We start from the raw sequence: 18,700 nt of genomic DNA, 5'->3' as shown, positions 1-18,700 counted from the left end.
AAATGTTCTTCAAGGTTCTATTTTTTGTAAAACTTATCTTCTTTTGAATGTAATACATCTTTTAAAGTTTATAGATCCAGCCTCCTGTTAACTGAGAACTCTTTATCACGTTGGCATTCCTGGAGACTATGAGGAAGGGGGGGTTTCTCTGATGATTTCTGGAACCCACCCCCCACCTAGTGAGTACCTCAAAGTTTGACAATAAGGATTTTAGCACTGATTTTAAGACTTTGAGGTCTGTTTTTTTTTCGTTTCTGTTTTGTAGGTTTTTATGATTGAGTCTTGGAGAAGTCTTGAGCTCTTTTCATTGCGCTCTCCTACTGTGATGTCTTGGTAACAAAGTATTTTTATCTACACGCCTTCATGAACCATGGGTGTGACGGCCTGCCAGGAGGTTAGGCCACTTGCACAAGCTGAGTCTATTCCTTTTATCTTGTCTTTTATCTTTGTTTTTTCTCCTTCAGACCTGTGCACTCTAAGCTGTCTTGCTTTTAAATATTAATACTGAAGTAGGAAGAAGACTCTGGGTCTTGCAGGAAAAAGAGAGTGTCTACAAAATACAATGCAATGTGTTCCTTCACAATTGCTCACTTTAAACTCAACCACTGTGGAGGATGCAATGGCTAGGGCAAAAAGGGCTATAGACAGGGGGCAGCCCTGACGTGTACCCCTACTCAGAGAGAATCATGCAGGGATATGAGTTTTAACACTAGCTACCAGAGAGCTAAAGAGAATCTGCACCCACTTTATGAAGACAGGTCCAAACCCAAATTGGGTCATCACTGCCCATAAGTTCTTCCACTCCACCGAGTCACAAGCTTTACCATGGTCAAAAAATACAAGAGTTCACTTTCCACTGTTAGTGTGGACGTGTGAAATTGATAAAAAGGTGTCATAGAATCATAGAATGGTAGAGTTGGAAGGACATCCAGGGTCATCTGGTCTAACCCCCTGCTCAGTGCAGGATTCACTAAATCATCCCAGACAGATGTCTGTCCAGCCTCTGTTTGAAGGCTTCCATTTAAGGGGAACTCACCACCTCCCATGGTAATCTGTTCCACTTATTGATCACCCTCACTGTCAGAAAGTTTTTTTCTAATATCCTTTTTGTGTCTCCTCTCTTTTCAGTTTCATCCTGCTGCTTCTAGTCTTTCCTTGTGAAAATGAGAATAGAGCTGATCCCTCTGCACTGTGACAGCCCTTCAGATATTTGTAGACAGCTATTAAGTCTCCTCTCAGCCTTCTTTTTTGCAAGCTAAACATTCCCAGATCCTTTAACCGTTCTTCATAGGACATGATTTGCAGACCTCTCACCATCTTGGTAACTTTTCTCTGAACTTGCTCCAGTTTGTTGATGTCTTTTTTACAGTGGGGTGCCCAGAACTGGACACAGTATTCCAGATGAGGTCTGACTAAGGAAGAGTAGAGGGGGATAATTACCTCACGTGATCTAGACTCTATGCTTCTCTGAATACATCCAAGAATTGTGTTTGCCTTTTTCGCTACTGCATTACATTGTCGAGTCATGTTCAGTCTATTATCTATTCATATTTGTACTCTTGTTGGGCATGAGGCCGGATTGGTCATCCTGTATAATTTCTTTAAGGATAGAGTTAATGTGCATGGCTAGTATTTTGGCCAGGATTTTAACATCATTATTAAGAAGGGAAATGGGGCAGTCTAAGGAGTTTGGGAATTAGACCTATGACAGCCTCTTATGATGTTTGGCACAGTACCCTCCTGCAAAATGGAATTGTAAAGAACAAGAAGTCTAGAGTTCAAGAACTCCGCATTCTTTTTACACCACTCAATGGGAAAACCATCTGTGCCTAGAAACGTCCAATTAGGAAATGGCTGGATAGCAGTTACTATCTCTTTCTCACTCGGTCCCCCCAATTTTATTAATAATTTAGTTGAAGACATTAGGTTACCTACCAATTCAATTTTTTCGACTTCCACTAAGTCATTAATAAAACTATTAAAACGGGCAACAGTTGTACACACCCTTACTTTTTCTCAGTAGTATCATAGAGCAATAGATAATATGCAATAAATATTGGTTGATTCGCTTTCATTCTCCAAAGGCAGTCCATTAAATAAAGAGCTACTTCACTGTAGTAATTGGACTTTTACTGGTCCAATAAAGCTTAGCGAGAGAACCCATTGCCGATCCTTACACAGTACACAAACACTATAAATTTAGTCAACAGAGCAACTAAATCGCGTCAGTTGTTAGACCAGTTCTGCTCGGGTAAATAAACCGTGAGCCCCAAGCTCTCTCACAGATACATTTTTCTGTCTCTACTTCAAAGAGCTTTTAAAATGTTTACGTGAGACACTACAAATAACAATAAAAGCAAACAGTAAACAGAGGCTTGTTAATAGAAATTTATGAAGAAAGGAAAATGCCTGAAGTCAGTAAAGTGCTTCTAACTGTTGGTAAAACGCAGTCTCTTCCCCAGTAGGATTACTGTGTCAGAAAGATGCATTGCAGGGCCTTCAGCTGTCTGCCGGGGAATGTCATGGAGGATAAGCACCTTGCAAACTGCTCCACTTTTTATAATTAAGAGCTTTCTTTCTGAAAACGTGTTCAACATTGCAAAGCCCTTGGAAAATCTTCAAACAATGATGGCAAAACTGTATGTGCCGTATGATGGTAAGTACTTGAGTAATGCTGCTGATAAGACCTTGGTATTGTCTATTTTGAACTATTAATAAGAATGTAGAAATTTCTGTCCGCAAAATTATGGTCTGACCTTGCAGCTTAAAGGGGTTGCATGCATGAAAATAACAAATAGTGATGCACTCACCTCTCCCCGCTCCTGCTGTGTCTTGTGACGGAGCTCGGTCCCTTGCTCCGATCTCTGTTCATGACTGCAGTTCTGCCCGGTTTACGGGACATCACAGGGACTACTGCCAGAGCTCAGTGATTGATTGCTGAGCTCTGTTGTTGGCTGCAGCCCCTGTGACATCCCATAAACCTGGTGGGATTGCAGCCATAGACACATACCAAGCACAGCGAGGGCAGGAAGAGGTGAGTGTATCACCATTTGCCATTTTAATGCATGGAGAAGAGGTTGTCCAGAGTTCTTACAACTTAGACAACCGTTTTAAATTCAGTGCTAAAGATGAGCGATGGCTGTGTCATGTCACCATTTGTCAGCTTTGTGCATGCTAATATGTATTTGTCCTTCCTTATACTGTTTATTCATTCAAAAGAGCTTCCACCTAATCCAATTATTCATCACTTTCATTACCAATGAAATATTAGGGACCATTCATAAAGAGGACCCTAAATGCATTTGTGCTGGCCTCAAAATGTTCAACCACAATGCTCAGAGAATCCTCAGTCCTCATCGGAGTGGATTTGCCCTAATTAGTAAATAAAGTGACGACATATCTGTATTGTATTTGCTTAAACCTGGGGTTTGCATTCTTCTGTTGCGAATGGTGGTATCGCAATACAATTCAGGATAAGATGCATCAGGCGTTACAAAAACATGCAGCATTTATTTAAGAACTGAGTAATGCAAGTGAACAATTGTGTAATCAATTATCTTTTACAGTAGACTAAGGGCTCAGTCACACGGGCGCATCGGCACCCGTAGACCGGCGCTGATGCGCCCGTGTGACTGACAGTTAGAAGACGGCCATACCTGAAGGCGGCCGTCTCTCTCCAGCGCTGATGAAAGAACACATGACTGGCAATGAAGCCGGTCACATGTTCTTCCTCCTGGCGCTGCAGAGAGACGTCCGTCTTCAGGTACGGCCGCCTGCTGGCTGCAGTTACACGGGCGCCGATGCGCCCGTGTGACTGAGCCCTAATGCTGCGTTTACACGGAATGATTATTGTTCAGAAAATCGTTTAAACGAGTGAAACTGAACGATAATCGTTCAGTTTTGACGCTACCAATGACTGAACTCTAAATGAGAATTGTTCAGTTTCAGCGGGCATAAAAATCAGCGCCGGCTCGTTTACTTGTCGGGCAGTTTAAACATTACTTGTTTAGTGTTCATATAGGAATGTAAAATGCTGAACGAGAACTGTTCATTCTCTTTGAGAATTGTGCAGTCTAAAAAAGGTGGCCCAAGAGCGAAGAATCATCCTATGTAAAAGGGGCAAAACCTAACTAAATTCTAGAATTACTAATACTTTGGATTCAATATGAAACCACAGCAATAACAGGAGAAATAGTAGAGAAAATGTTGTACAGTGTTCAGTCGTGTTGCTCAAAGAGACAGATGTTAACCCCTTAAGGGCTCAGTCACACGGCGTTTGTACGCACGTCTGACAGTTGCGTTTGCAATCTGCATCTATATAGACCCAATCCTTTGCAATGGGAGCAGTCACATGTGTGAATTTTACATGCGCACAAACGCATGCGGCGAAAATTATAGGACACAACGATTCACAGAACGCATGTAACTGCATTCTGTGACAAATCGGTGTTCTGTGTATGTGGAAACCCTGGATGCTGTTGCATCTAGGGGTTTCACCTTGCGCTCAATGGGGCTGGTGGCAGCAGCGCCAACCCCATTGAGAACATATACTGAAGATCGTGATCCTCTGCGACAGCTGTCACAGCAATACAGCCGCTCCATTGAAAGCAATGGGCTGCCGGCCAGCGCTGTAGTAATTTTCAGGGAAGGGCTTAAAAGATAAGCCCTTCCCTGAAAACCATCCTAAAAAATGTGTTAAAATAAAAAAAAAATGTATACTCACCTTTTTGCAGCTGTTGGGGCTCAGCCGCGTCCAGCCGGCTCTTCTCCCTGCACTGCTCTCAGTAGTATTTGGCAGGCGGGGATTTAAAATCCCTGCCTGCTGAATGGGCTGTCTCTGATTAGCTGAGCACTGTGACGAATCAGAGGCAGCTCTCAGCTATTGAATGACAGCTGAATTCATGAATGGGTGAGTGCTGCCTCTGGTTGGCTGAGCGCAAGGACCAATCAGAGGCAGTTCTCAGCTGTCATTCAATAGCTGAGAGCTGCCTCTGATTGGTCACAGTGCTCAACCAATCAGAGGCAGCCCATTCAGCAGGCGGGGATTTTAAATCTCCGCCTGCTGAATACTCTTTAGAACACTGCAGGGAGAAGAGTCGGCTGGACACGGCTGAGCCCTGGCAGCTGCAGAGGTTTTTTAATTTTTACACATTTTTAGGATGGTTTTCAGGAAAGGGCTTATATTTTAAGCCCTTCCCCGAAAATTACTACAGTGCTGGCAGGCAGCCCATTGCTTTCAATGGAGCCGGCTATATTGACGGCTCCATTGAATTCAATGGGAGAACATCGCGCTCCTCTGTGACAGCTGTGGCACAGCTGTGGCAGAGGATAGTGGGCAGCACTCTTTTTGAGCATTAAAATGTTCGTGTGACCGAGCCCTTTTGTGCAGATAAACGCTGCTAGCAGCTTTTTTTCTGCCGTGAAGCGAGCTTCGGTCACACAATATTTTGAAAGCACCAGTTATGTGCACAAGAAATTGTGCGACGGAACACCCATGTGATTAAGCCGTAAGGCCGCAGCCCTTTTTTTAAATTTTAGTTTTTTCCTCCCCCCTTTTAAAAAATTGTAACTCCTTTATTTACCCATCGACGTAGCTGTATGAGGCCTTGTTTTTTGCGGGATGAGTTGCATTTTTTAATGGTGCTATTTAATATACCATATAATGTATTAAAATACTTGAAAAAAATTCTAAGTGGAGGAAAATGGAAAAAAAACGACATTCCACTATTATTTCAGCAGAAGTACCACAGGACAGATGGCTTCCACTGACTATAATGCGCGTATTTTTGTGGAAGATAGAACATGCCGCAATTTCTTTTATGCTGTAGAAATCCATTGTAGAATTCTGCATCGTGAGCATTGGAGGGCAAAAAGGTATTAGGTTCCGTAGAACCTAATAGCTGTGGGATAACGCCGTGGACTTCTGCCGCAGTAAACGCGGCAGAAATCCGTCTGTAGGCATTAGCCCTTAAAGGAACCCCTTACACCTCTAGTACCTTCATTTGTTATGCAGATGAACCCATGTGGCATTCATTGCACAACAATTCTCAAACATTATAGCACCTAAAAAAAAGCAAGAGTCCTTTACTGCTAAATAATTGATATCCTTATTAATATACAATTCAAAACAAATGCAACACAGAGGTATCAGAAGTATCCAATAAATGCCAGATACATAAAAAAGACTCTTAGGGCACATTTATCTAAGATCAGTATTTTACATGTATACCTTAATATGGATTTGCTATATTTTCCTTTTACAGGAGCCAAGATGGGTCTGATGATGAAGTGGTGTCCTTTTAAGGGATTACAAATGTTATTTAATAGGAATGAAAGTATCTACGTGAATATTTCTGACAATATGTATATTATTGTTTTGGTCCATTAATGTATAGTTTATTGCTTCCAAGTGAAGGGATAATGTACAGTAGATTCACCCTAAAATATTAAAGCCATATTATCCTTATGCAATACCTCAGTGTTATTAGGAGTGTAATAGACTACCATTTTCATTACAGGTCCTCAAATCTGTAAGGACAAGAACGAAAAGGATGGGTGGGGCGACCCTATGGTGGTACCTAAAGGTAAAGGCTTAGAGTGAGACTGTAGAATTAAAGGGAAACTCTATCACCTACTTTTAGCTCTATAAGCTAGGCATATGGGCTGAAATTTGGTGACCCACTGAGTCTGGGGATGTAAGTTTCATACTTACCTCCCCCGTTGTTTCCCCGTTGTGAGCCCTGAAAGTGACAACTGAATGCATTGAGTGCTGCTAAATATTCCTCCCATTATAAGATTAAAAAGGGCGGACTACTCAGCGCACTGCTCAATGCATTGTGTGGTGCTTTCAGTGCTGACACTGATGGGGAAGTTAAGTATAAAACTTACACCTTCAGAATCAGCGGGTCACCAACTTTCAGCCTATAAGCTTAGCTTGTAGGGTTAAAAGTAGGTGACAGATTCCTTTTTTTTACTGCAAAGAGTAAGGGTGGTTTCACATCTGTGGCGGGGCTTCCGTTTTCCTGCTTCGTTTGGGGAGCAGGAAGGGGGAATCTCCTGGCAGAATAGGTCAATCTTATGACGGAACTGAACAGCGCTGAATGAACCCCATTGACTATGATGGCATCTGTTTGTTTTCACCTCAACTCCTAGCATTTTACAGGAAGAAAGTATTTTGCGCCAGATCTGCGACAGAACCTCTGAATGGAGATTCCAGTGCAAATGTGAGGCCCCCCCAAAGGGTGGTTTCACACCTGTTTTAGGACTCAGCTCAGGCTTTCTGTCTTTCTGCTCAGTTTTTGGAGGATGTATGAGTGCTGCGTTTTTGTTCCAGTCAAAAAAAAAACAAAGCGAACTGAAAGTATTCAGTTTTTTTAAAGGTTTTTGAGAACCTCTGTCTGAGTGTTACAGTGAAGATGTAAAACCACCTTTTTTCAGTTTTACCTCCTCCAAAAACTGAGCAGGGAGACAGAAATCCTGAACTGAGCTCTGACGCAGGTGTGAAACAACTCTACTAAATTCACATGGGCGAGTGCGATATCGGGCCGTGATTCACGCGCTCGCTAACATGCGATTTCGCTGCAGATGCAAGGCAATTTTGTATCAAAACATCTTGCATCACTTTGGGGAAGTAGTAATCCTCTGCCGTGGTGTATCGCGGAGCTTACAGTGGAAACCTCGCATGTGCACCTTGTGCGAGGTGCGATGCTGCTGCTGGCTCCATTGAAAACGATGGGTGATGCGAGGGCACGCTCAAAGATAGGACATGCCGCGATTTGATTTTCTGCAGTGCGATGAAAAAAAAAATCGCTCTTGTGTATGGTCAAAAGAATAGGGTTCATATTCCTGCAAGATTTGTGCATCTCGAAATGCAGAAATCTAGCGCTATTTTCTGGGCTGTCTGAAAACGGTCTTAGATACACCTGAAAAAGTTTAAACTGGAAGTTAATAAAGTTATATTACAAAGATGCTAGATTCTATGTTTTTGACTATGTAACTATTGGTAATCGAAGATAGAGCTTCACTTTTATGAATCAGGTCATTTTGCGATTTGTTTTTTTAATCCCAGGGGAATAAATATAACTGGGGAATGGATTATTACAGGAAGGGCAGATGACATTTTTCTATATTTATTTATTTTTCAAGTTTTGTTCTTCCTATTTCTAAGAAAAGATGATCTGTCACATTGCTCCTTGTATTTTGGCTTCCTGACCTACGTTATGATTGTAGCCGATCTACAGAAACCTTTTATCCACTATTTCAATTTTAGTTTGAAAACCTGCATCCAAAAGTGCAGTTGTGCTCTGACCTAAGGTTCTGACCAGAGGGAATATTATTAATGCATGTCTGGCTGTGATTCTTCTTGAATGTAAATAGGAATTTCTGCTAGTCTCCTTAAAACATGCCAGGAAAAAATAACTGCAACATTTTCATTAATTCTAAATATACCAATCAATTATAAATGCATTACATCGAAAACATTTCTATTTTTATTACATCTGTTATTGTAAATATAGCCTGCTGTATATTGCATCTTCATTAAAGTTGTTGCCCCACTATGGATATTTATCAACTATTGTATCCACAGGACAGGTTAATAGTGTCTGATCGCAGGGGCCCCACTGCTGGAATACCCACTAATGAGAGCCCCGCAATAGCTGAAATTAGGGTCCTGAGCCTGAGATTCAATGCACAAGCACAGTAAGGAGGAGCTTGAATGGAGCAGTGGTCAAGCATATGTGTTGTCTCTCCATTCAAAGCTTATGGAACTGATGGAGATAATTGGGTACTGTGGTTGGTTGTTTCCATAGATGTTGGAGCAGTTGTATGCTCAACTGCTGCTCCTTTCAAACTCGTCTTCACTGAAGTCATGCATTGAGGAGTGGCTCAGGACTCCTGTCCTAGTGATCAACAGGAGTCACAGTGGTGGGGCCCCCAATGATCAGACATCATCTTGGGGATGGGTGATAAATGTCCATTGTGAGAAAACTTCACGATGTGTATGGGGTCACTTATGCCATGTTTAGAACTCTATGAGATAATAGTAGAAAGAACCTAACTTTAAGGTGCTGCTCGTTGGACCATCTACCAATAGATCCCAATTTGCACTGTCTTAGCATCAAAAGATATACCCAAATGTTTTTATTCAACCATGTAACAATAGTACAATTGCTATATGATTCAATAAAAACATTTGTCTATATCTAGTGGTGTTATGACAGTGCCATTGGAATCTATTGAAAGATGGTCCAACAAACAGGTGATGTTCTTTCAGCTCACAGTAGAAAGTGAATTTGAGGTTCCCGGACAATATCTCCCCACCTCCATAATGGTTGGAAGCTTGTGACCTTAGGAGGCTGCTGTTCTGGAAGAGTGATTAAGTGTTCTTGGAGTTGTTCCCAGTAGAGTAGAACTATATCAGGTCTCACAACACCATTATTTTGTTTTCATCGGCTTTTCAATACTACACCTTGATCCGTGCCCCTTGTTCTCTGTCCTGTTTTTGCATTCTCTTTGATTTCAAGAAGTCTCTAAGACTAAACCTGTACAGCACTGTTTAAAAGTTTTAGAGTAGTGTGAAAAAATGCTGCAATATATATATTTTTTTTCAAAAATAGAAGACGTGATTGACACTGATTAAATTTTTTCTGCAGCAGGACAGCAACTCCAAAGATACAGCGAATGTCATTAACAACTATCTTCAGTGTAAAGAAGAACAAGGAGTCTTGGAGGTGATGATATGGAACCCCACAGAGCCCTGAACGCAACAACACAAAGTCTGTCGGGGATTACAGGAAGAGAAGGAAGGATTTGAGCAAGGTTAAATTCACAGAAAACCTGTTCTTAGTTCTCCAATATGTTTGAAAAAAAATGCCCTGCCAAGTTCCTTTAAAAACCGTGTGCAATTTTACCAAGAAGAATTGATGCTATTTTAAAGACAAAAAGTGGTCACACCAAATATTGATTTGGTTTAGATTTCTCTTTTGTTCATTCACTTTGATTTTGTTAATTGACAAACTATTAATACATATAATGCACATATAAAAACGACCTAAAGGTCTAAAGGAGTTCATAAACCTTTTTATATAAATCTTTCTATGGAGTTTGTGATATTTCAAGGGGTTGTCTGGTTACTATTTGAAAATTAAATGTCAGATGCTGATGGCCTAAAATAAGAAATCAAGCATTAGTTACCTGTTTTCAGCTGCCTATCCCTGCAGCCCCGAGGCTCACCCAGCCTCTGTTGACAGCAAAGTCAGGTGACCGTTGCTGCCAGTGAAGCAAAGGCTACAGCGCAGCGTTCAGAACTCCTGGCGTCACGGCATATGAGTGCTGATGCCAGTAGAATGGGTGGTGGTGCTACAGCAGAGACTGGGTGAACAGTTGGACTGCAGCGCTGGACGATAAAGCAGAGGATGAGTAAGACCTCATGTCCACTGGCGGTTTTTCGCTGCGGAGCGGGCGTCTGCTTCCGGATTCTGCCGCAATAACCCTCCATAGCATGCTACGGAAAAATGATTCTTCATGCACACAAGCGGAAATCAACTGCAGTTTCCGCTTGAGGATGAAAACTCGCAGCATGCTCGATTTTACTGCAGTTCACACATGGACAGCTTCCAATGAAGTCAATGGAAGCTGTCTGACCTGCAGGCCGTGAGCGAAAAGTGCAGGAGATTTAGAAAAAAAAAAATCAGTGCTGCGCATGTTTGCTGGCGGGCCGACCGGCACATCTGCACACATCTGTAGTACAGAAGAAAGAAGACACGAATAGGTACGCAGGGTCACCAGCCGTGGACATGCGTGGATTCCGTGCAGGATTCCTCATGCCATGGACTTGAGGCCTTATGCTGCATTTAGATGTAATGATAATCATTCCAAAAAATAATTAAAATGAGCGAAATGAAGTAATAATCGTTTGGGTTAAATGCAAGCTAATGACCGAATGGCGAATGTGAATCATTCACTTCTCATTCAACATTAAGTTTCAGCCGGCATAAAAATCATTGCTGGCTCATTCACTTACCGTTGCGTTTAAACACTCGCATAGGAATGTGAAACTCTGAATGATGATCTGCCTTTCTAAAAAGGCAGAACGAGTGCGAATGAGTTAGCGGTGACGTCATTCGCTTATTCAAACGAGAATCGGCTTGTCTAAAAGCGGCATAAGTACTGCTTGGTTTGTTATTTAAGGCCATCTGCACCTGACATTTAATTTCCAAAAAGCAACTGCAAAACGTCTTTAAAGTCACCTTTTTAGAAGCTCAGAAGCATGAAAACATGGATATTAAATCTTGAGCTGATATGGAGATGAATCATTCTCATGTACACAGGCTATGCCGTGGCAAACATATCTTCAATCTAGCCCAGGTTATGAAATGTATGGTTTGCTATGGTGGTTAATTCATATGCTGAATGAGAAAGCTTTTCCCGGGAACACCTTATCTTTATCATTCATATGGATAAATGCTTTCAATGAGCATTGTTAATAAAAATCCCAGTATAGTCCTCAAATTAGGTAAAAAGTCTCAACAAATCTAAAAAAATAGATTCCACCTTTTGTTACCTGCTTCTAATCTTTGGCTCTTTTTATGTCTTACAGCCCTGCACACTTGGTTATCCACCAATAAATGTAATCTCCTTTGGATTCATTTTTAATGCCTTTAGCAGATTGTATCGTTTTAATTGAATCTATATTTAAATATGTCCGTAAGCTTCTCTTTTTTTATGTTTTGTTTTTTTTTTTGTGTGCAACTCATGAATATGCAGAATTTGGACTAGAAAATGTTCAAAGTAAAACAAAGGAAAGGATTTCAATGTGAATAGGATAGTACAATGCAGCCAAACTATTTGAACATTAAAAACTAATTACTCTTGAATAGATAATCATTTCAACAAGCGTCCATAAAATAAATATAAAGGCAAGCATGGAGTCGCTGATAACAGTGTAATTTCTCAAACTGTTAAGGCGTTATAAAGCAAGATGTGCATAATATCACACTGCATAATTTTTAATGAAAAGGACAATTAAAATCTCAGGAGATTTGAACATGAAAATCGTTGCTGTGTCATTTCCTAGTTACATTGTTAGTCCTCATAAACTCAATATAGGTTTTACTATATGGAAAAAAGTTAGATGTTAGAGTTAAAAAAAACCAAGTAAAATGCATAGTGTTATCATTAGATGGCAGTGCTGCTATAAGATACTGTCACTCTTGTGAATTGTATATGAGCACAGGAAGGAATGACATGCTTCTTGGTGCAGTTTGTACCACATAAGCTGGAAAACAACTTTTGAATTCATAATAATTTGTTGTGTTTACTTTCCAAAAGTCAATGACTATCCGCTCTGTTGCAGTGACAGTGCTGGATATTGGCTGTGTCACCTTGGATGCATCGGTGATTATACAAAATCTGGGATAAGTGTTGAAGAACTGTAGTGTGAGCTCTACAAAAGAAAGTTATACGTAATGGTAATAAGGAAATGCTAAGACTGGCTCAAAATAAAAATGGTTATAGTGTTATAAGGGCTCAGTCACATGGGCATTTTTACGCACGTTTATTCGCGCGTAAAAACATTTACACTGCGGGCATTAAAAAACACGTGGCCACGTCCATTACTAACCATATGTTCTATCTTTGGTGGGCACGCTTTTTTTAACGCACGCAGTGTAAATGTTTTACGTGCGAATAAACGAGCGTAAAAACGCCCGTGTTACTGAGCCCTAAGGGTGGTTTCACACTTGTACCCCACTACCGTTTTTTTTCACTTCGAAATTCGCAGCGGTTTTTTTTCTGCAGGGGTCTATGAGACTTGTAATGTTAAAATTGCGATCACGCAAAATCGCAGTTTACCGCGAAATCGCGATTTTGCGCGATTGTGATTTTAACATTACCCTGAGTAAAACATAAAAATAAAACAGCATTGTTAGCTAGTACTATTATAGGGGTACTAATGTCCAAAGTACTATGGGTGTCCAATATGGTTGGTTCTGCTAAGTTGACATACGCAGCTAATATTAGTAGGACTTATCATATTATATCCTGCTATGTGGTTGGCATATATGTATGAGCACTAATATACTGTAGTTGGTAGCATATGGATACTGACATGTAGTTCTTTGCTATATAATTGGAAGCATTGTATGGGGAATGAAATGTAATTGGTGAAAATCGATTTTCACCTTACTTGATTTTTGATGAACATTGCAAGAAAATCGAATTTTCCAAAATACCTGGTAAAGAGGTCAAAATGCAGCCAATCAGCAGCCAAGGCATCTTGATGATGTCACCAAATGTGTCTTCCATATTGCATGTGGGCAGCAATTTTATTAGACACCTGCACCACCTGACCTAGCCATATATAACAGAAGCACAGTGTTACCAGTACCCATTTAAGATCGGGGCACAGGACAGAAAAGCTAAATCATGTCTATATGCCTTAACAAAACGTGGTCTGTACTTAGGGACAGATATTCTGCATAGAATATATTTTGCTACTGGTGTAAAAAACTGTATACCAGCACATCAAATAAAATGGGTTGTATTGGAGGGACCTTAGAAATAAGCTGCATGAGCATTATATGTCTCAACAAAACGTGCTTTGTACTTAGGGACAGACAGTCTGCGGAGAATATATTTCTGCTGCTGTCAGCGCAGATTTGAAGACAAACTATACTTTGGCATAGGAATATTGCATTTCTCTGTTCGTGGCCTTAGACATTGTTCAAAGTGACAAGTCCGACTAATAAAAATTATTTGTAGGCGTTACACAGCTGGGATGAGGAAAAGTAATTTACACTGCGCAAAACAGGGGCAGTTTAGCATCCACAATATACACTTTCCACAAACAGCGAAACAGTAAAAATACATAGTGTGTATTGCAGCCTCAGATGTTCTTCAAAGTTGCAAGTCCAGCCACTACAAATAATATGTAGGTGTTAGGCCGCCTGCAGACGAGCGGGTCGGATCCGGCAGCGAGAATTCTCGCCGCGCGATCCGACCCGAGCGCCTGCAGGGACGAGCGCGTACTCACCCGAGCCTGGCGGCCCCGGCTCTTTCATGTGCCGGCTGCCGCGCAGCCGGCACATGCGCAGACCGGAGCCGGCGGCCGGGTGAGTGCGTGCCCCGCAGAAAATTAGGACATGCCGCGGTTTGTTTGCCGCGCGAGATTTCGCGCGGCCAAACCGCGGCCGTCTGCATAGGAGTGCGTATTTTAATGCACTCCTATGCAAACTTTCAGCGGCGGAAATCCCGCGGGAAATCCCGCGGCGGGATTTCCGCTCGTGTGCAGGCGGCCTAACGCAGCTACCTGTGGTTTTCTGCAAGTTACAAAGTTAGCTGAAAAGTTACGTAAAGCTAATCTAAAAAGTAAACAAAAAAAAAAAGAACAGAGTAAAAAGATTAAAAAAAGAAAACATGAAGAAAGCAAGGAACAGGGGTAGTGGTGGTGATAGTGGAGATGGTAAAGATGGGCCATGTTGGTGTAGTGTACAGAAGTTAGTGTACAGAAGTTTCTAGATGATTCTAAATGATCTATGTTTCATGCTTATGTATTGTCAGTGTCTTCTATATGAGTGCATTTGATGTGTATTGCATAGCTGTAGAACTGAATGGGTTACTGTCTGGGTTCTGGCTGGAAAATGTTTCTTGTTGTGTCATGTGACCTTGTTATATATATGTGTTTGCAAGGTGCATGAGAGAGGTCTGTCTGTCTTTTCAGTCTCTCCTTGGAGTGTGAGTTGGAGAGTGTGTAGTGAAGACGGAAGAGGCAGAGCGAATGCCATGTGTGTATTCTGGGCCCAATCTACCCAGGCCTCTATTCTAAAGACTAGAAAAACCTGCAAGTCTGCGAGAGCCCACCGTGCAGCACTCAGAGCCTATACTGGAGCATGAGTGTGTACCGGTAGGGAGTTTGAGAGAGAGAAGAAGAGTGGCCGGGAACACAACCCCGCAAATAATTTAGCCAGTGAATTCATCTGTTATCCAGTGATTCCCCCCTGTCACACCACAAGTCCTCCTGCACCAGTGTCCTGACGGTGGGTGTAAATTGTTATTGGACTGTTATACAAGTTTGTTCTTCAAGTAAATGGGCATTACCGACTCTGTATTACTCCTGCTGAATTCACCACAGAGTACGGAACGGTGGCGTCAACCGTAACAAAGACTGAAGGTGAACCACAGTTGGGTTACTCCCATTTAATAGCCTGCCCTCATTTCCTTGGACAGGTCCCCTTGCTACCCTCAGGGTGGGAGATGGTAGAGCACCGTGACAAGGCCCAAACTCTACCCTGCTGTCTCCTAGGCTGAGGGCCCACTCCTCGGATGCTGTATTGGCACTACAAATGGCTTCCACTGAAGCAACAGCTCAACGTTCTGCAGGACGTTAGGCAAGCTCACTGCCATTCCTTAGAAGTGATTCTGCCCATGTGTTACATCCACAGCGCACACAGAACAGGCTGTAGAGTGGATGACCCAGCATGCCTCAAGTACCACCACCTCTTCTTCCTTCAAGTCACAGGCACACAGTAGTAAGTTTGTATCAGCTGGCCATGAACATCCCACTCTTCTTCACTCTGTGCCAAATCCCTCTCACCCTCCAAAGCAGTCCAAAAAAAAAAATCAGTCTGAGGAGCTATTTGATCATTCGGTATCTTAGATTTCAACCGGGCAATCCAAACAACCAGATTGAGAAGAGCAAGACATTAAATGCACTAATGCCCCACCATCTTTATCCTTTGAGGAGGAAGATGAAAGTGGCTCAATGCATGCAGTCAACTCATTACAGGCATCACTCAGTGGGGCGTGGAAACAAAGTTGCTAGTTCCTGGTGCTTTCTGTAACATAGAGTCCACTCAGGATGACAAAGAGGAAGAGAATGTGAAAGATGGTGAGGTACTTGATCCAACATAGACAGGTAGGGAGTAATACCATAGCAACTCACAGGGAAAGAGAAAGAAGTGGACATAGCAGGACAACCCCCTACAGCAAGTAGGGTGTTGCAGAAAAACATAAGGGCCATACTGCGACCATGAGTTACTACTAGTCACAGCAGCCGCAAAATCAGGCCCTCGGCTAGATCTGCTCACAGGACTTGTGTAGCCTGGGCATTTTTTGAAACCACAGGTGTTCATCTGTGAGATTTGCAGTAAGCATTTAAAATGCTGCAAGAATGTAAACAACCTTAACACAAGGTGTATGAACAGTGACATAAACTCACACTACCCACTGCCTTTGGGAGCCCACCTAAGCCTGAGGGCAAAGAGTCAGCCTCATGCAGTTCTCTCTTCCGCTACTGTAGCTGCCTCTTCCTCCATATTCCTCCCTTTTCATATAGAAGCCTCTGAGCACAGAGAGGCAGTTTATCTAGGGCCAGTAGCATTCCTACGTCCAGCCTCTCCTCTGCAATTGACAACCAGGCTGCAGGCTAAGAGTGGAAAACAGAGAGCAGAAGTTGAGTTACCACCATCACCACCACCTTCACCGAGATCAACATCTACCTCATCTTCCAGTGCGTCCCACGTCAACAGCCAGCCTTCCATTCCCCAGCTATGGTGCATAAAAAAAAATACCACCCCAACTATCCATGAGCACAGAGCCTGAATACAAGCATTGCACAGCTGCTTGCAATGGAATTGCTGCCCTTCAGGCTAGGGGACACAGATTCCTTTCACAACATGCTGCTCCATGCTACACCACAGTACCAGATGCCCAGCCACCATTTCTTTGACCAAAAACTGCACCGCCATATGAATGATGTGTCCTGGCATTGCAGAACACTGTTAGTGGGAAAGTGCACCTGACCATGGATATGTGGTCCAGCTACTTTGACCAGAGTCATTACTTATCATTAACAGCGTATTGGATCAATGTCCTGAAGGTGGAGTATGAAGCTGAAAGGATTGGCCCACATTTCACCCCTTCATCCTTCTCTTCCTCCACCTCTTTGTAACACCTTTCAACACTCTCCACAATGGACATGTGAGAAAACTCAGCCTTCATACAGCTCTGCACTTTGGAAACACTAACATGCTGTCCTTAAACTCGTATGTCCAGGGGAGCATAGCCACATGACTACAGAGCTGTTTTTACCAGAACGGCTTAAAAATTGAGTGCAAGACGCAAGCTGAGAATATATTATTACACAAAGTAAATTTTGCCAAACCTCTCTGTTTATTATGCATATATATGCGTTTTGAGGCTATCAAACCTCAAATTGAATGGCTGTGATTGCTTCATTGAGCGCTGCCCTGATTGGCTGAGCCGTGGCGCTTAAGAACCAATCAGAGCCAGTGCTTCCTGGAGGCGGGATTTATGAGCCCCCTGACCAGGAAGTGGTGGCTGAAGACTACAAAAAAGTGTGGCGGAACTGCCAGAGGAGAAGTGCGGTGAAGTGGAGAGCGCCTATTATATAATGTATTGTTTTTAGAGATGAGCAAGCATCAAAATGCTCGGGTGCTCGTTGCTCGAGTCAAACTTTCCACGATGCTCAAGGGTTCGTTTCGAGTAACGAACCCCATTGAAGTCAATGGGCGACTTGAGCATTTTTGTATATCGCCGATGCTCGCTAAGGTTTTCATTGGTGAAAATCTGCAAAACCCAAGAAAGTGATGGAAACGACACAGAAACGGATAGGGCAGGCAAGGGGCAACATGCTGGGCTGCATCTCAGGTTCCTAGGTTCCACTATTAAGCCACAATAGCGGCAAGAGTGCCCCCCTACTCCCCCCAACAATTTTTACTTTGGACAAACCCTCATTAGCAAGGCACACCTTAGCTAAGCACCACACTACCTCCAACTAAGCACAGAAAATCCAGGGAATAATAATAGAGAGCGCCACAGGTCGGTGTGATCCAGAGTTGATGGAATATGTGTAGACAATCACTGTGAAACCTTTTCCTCAAAACTCCAATCCTCTGTGACAAAGGAGAGCTGCAGATACAAAACTGGGGGGTCTGGAGCCAGAACTCCCCCAGGTATAACAGAAAATAGAATGTCAGAAAAAGAAAAAAATCTGCGCTCAATATGGAGTGAAAGCTGAGGACAACTTCACGTGCAAGGAATAGTTTGTTGTAACACTTACTTGAAAGGAGGGGGGTATGATGCACAGATGCCCCCTCCTATGAGTGTCTTCCACAAGGCAGAGAACTATGTTTCAGGACACATAGTGAAAAATACGATATGGCTTGAGAAAGGTGCTGTACTTTGCACTGAAACGCGTTGCCTGATTAAAGTATCGTATTTTTCACTATGTGTCCTGGAACATAGTTCTCTGCCTTGTGGAAGACACTCATAGGAGGGGGCATCTGTGCATCATACCCCCCTCCTTTCAAGTAAGTGTTACAACAAACTATTCCTTGCACGTGAAGTTGTCCTCAGCTTTCACTCCATATTGAGCGCAGATTTTTTTCTTTTTCCAACTAAGCACAAGCACTGCCTGTGGGACACACCGCTGCCTCTTCTCCTGGGTTACATGCTGTCCAACCCCCCCACACGACCCAGCATCCACAATGCACACCAAAGTGTCCCTTCGCATCCTTCAGCTGCCCTCATGCCACACGCTGGCTGCATAGCCACACCACCCTCATGTCTATTTATAAGTGCATCTGCCATGAGGAGGAACTGGAGGCACACATTGCAGAGGGTTGGCAGGGCCAGGCAGCGACCCTCTTTAAAAGGGGCGGGGCAATAGCCCACAATGCTG

The 18,700-nt window shown here is 42.7% G+C and overlaps 1 long non-coding RNA gene across 1 annotated transcript; it reads left to right on the top strand.

Moving 5' to 3' along the window:
- Positions 1–2,523: 2,523 nt before the first annotated feature.
- LOC136573380 (uncharacterized) lies at positions 2,524–9,980 on the top strand. The gene is made up of 3 exons (XR_010785880.1): positions 2,524–2,656; positions 6,519–6,584; positions 9,654–9,980. It is a non-coding gene; the product is annotated as an uncharacterized lncRNA (long non-coding RNA).
- Positions 9,981–18,700: the final 8,720 nt, after the last annotated feature.

Source organism: Eleutherodactylus coqui, chromosome 7 (genome assembly GCF_035609145.1).
Source record: "Eleutherodactylus coqui strain aEleCoq1 chromosome 7, aEleCoq1.hap1, whole genome shotgun sequence".
In the NCBI taxonomy this organism is placed as follows: Eukaryota; Metazoa; Chordata; class Amphibia; order Anura; family Eleutherodactylidae; genus Eleutherodactylus; species Eleutherodactylus coqui.
Note: the sequence above shows the minus strand (reverse complement) of the source record. Positions and strands in the feature narration are given on the sequence as shown.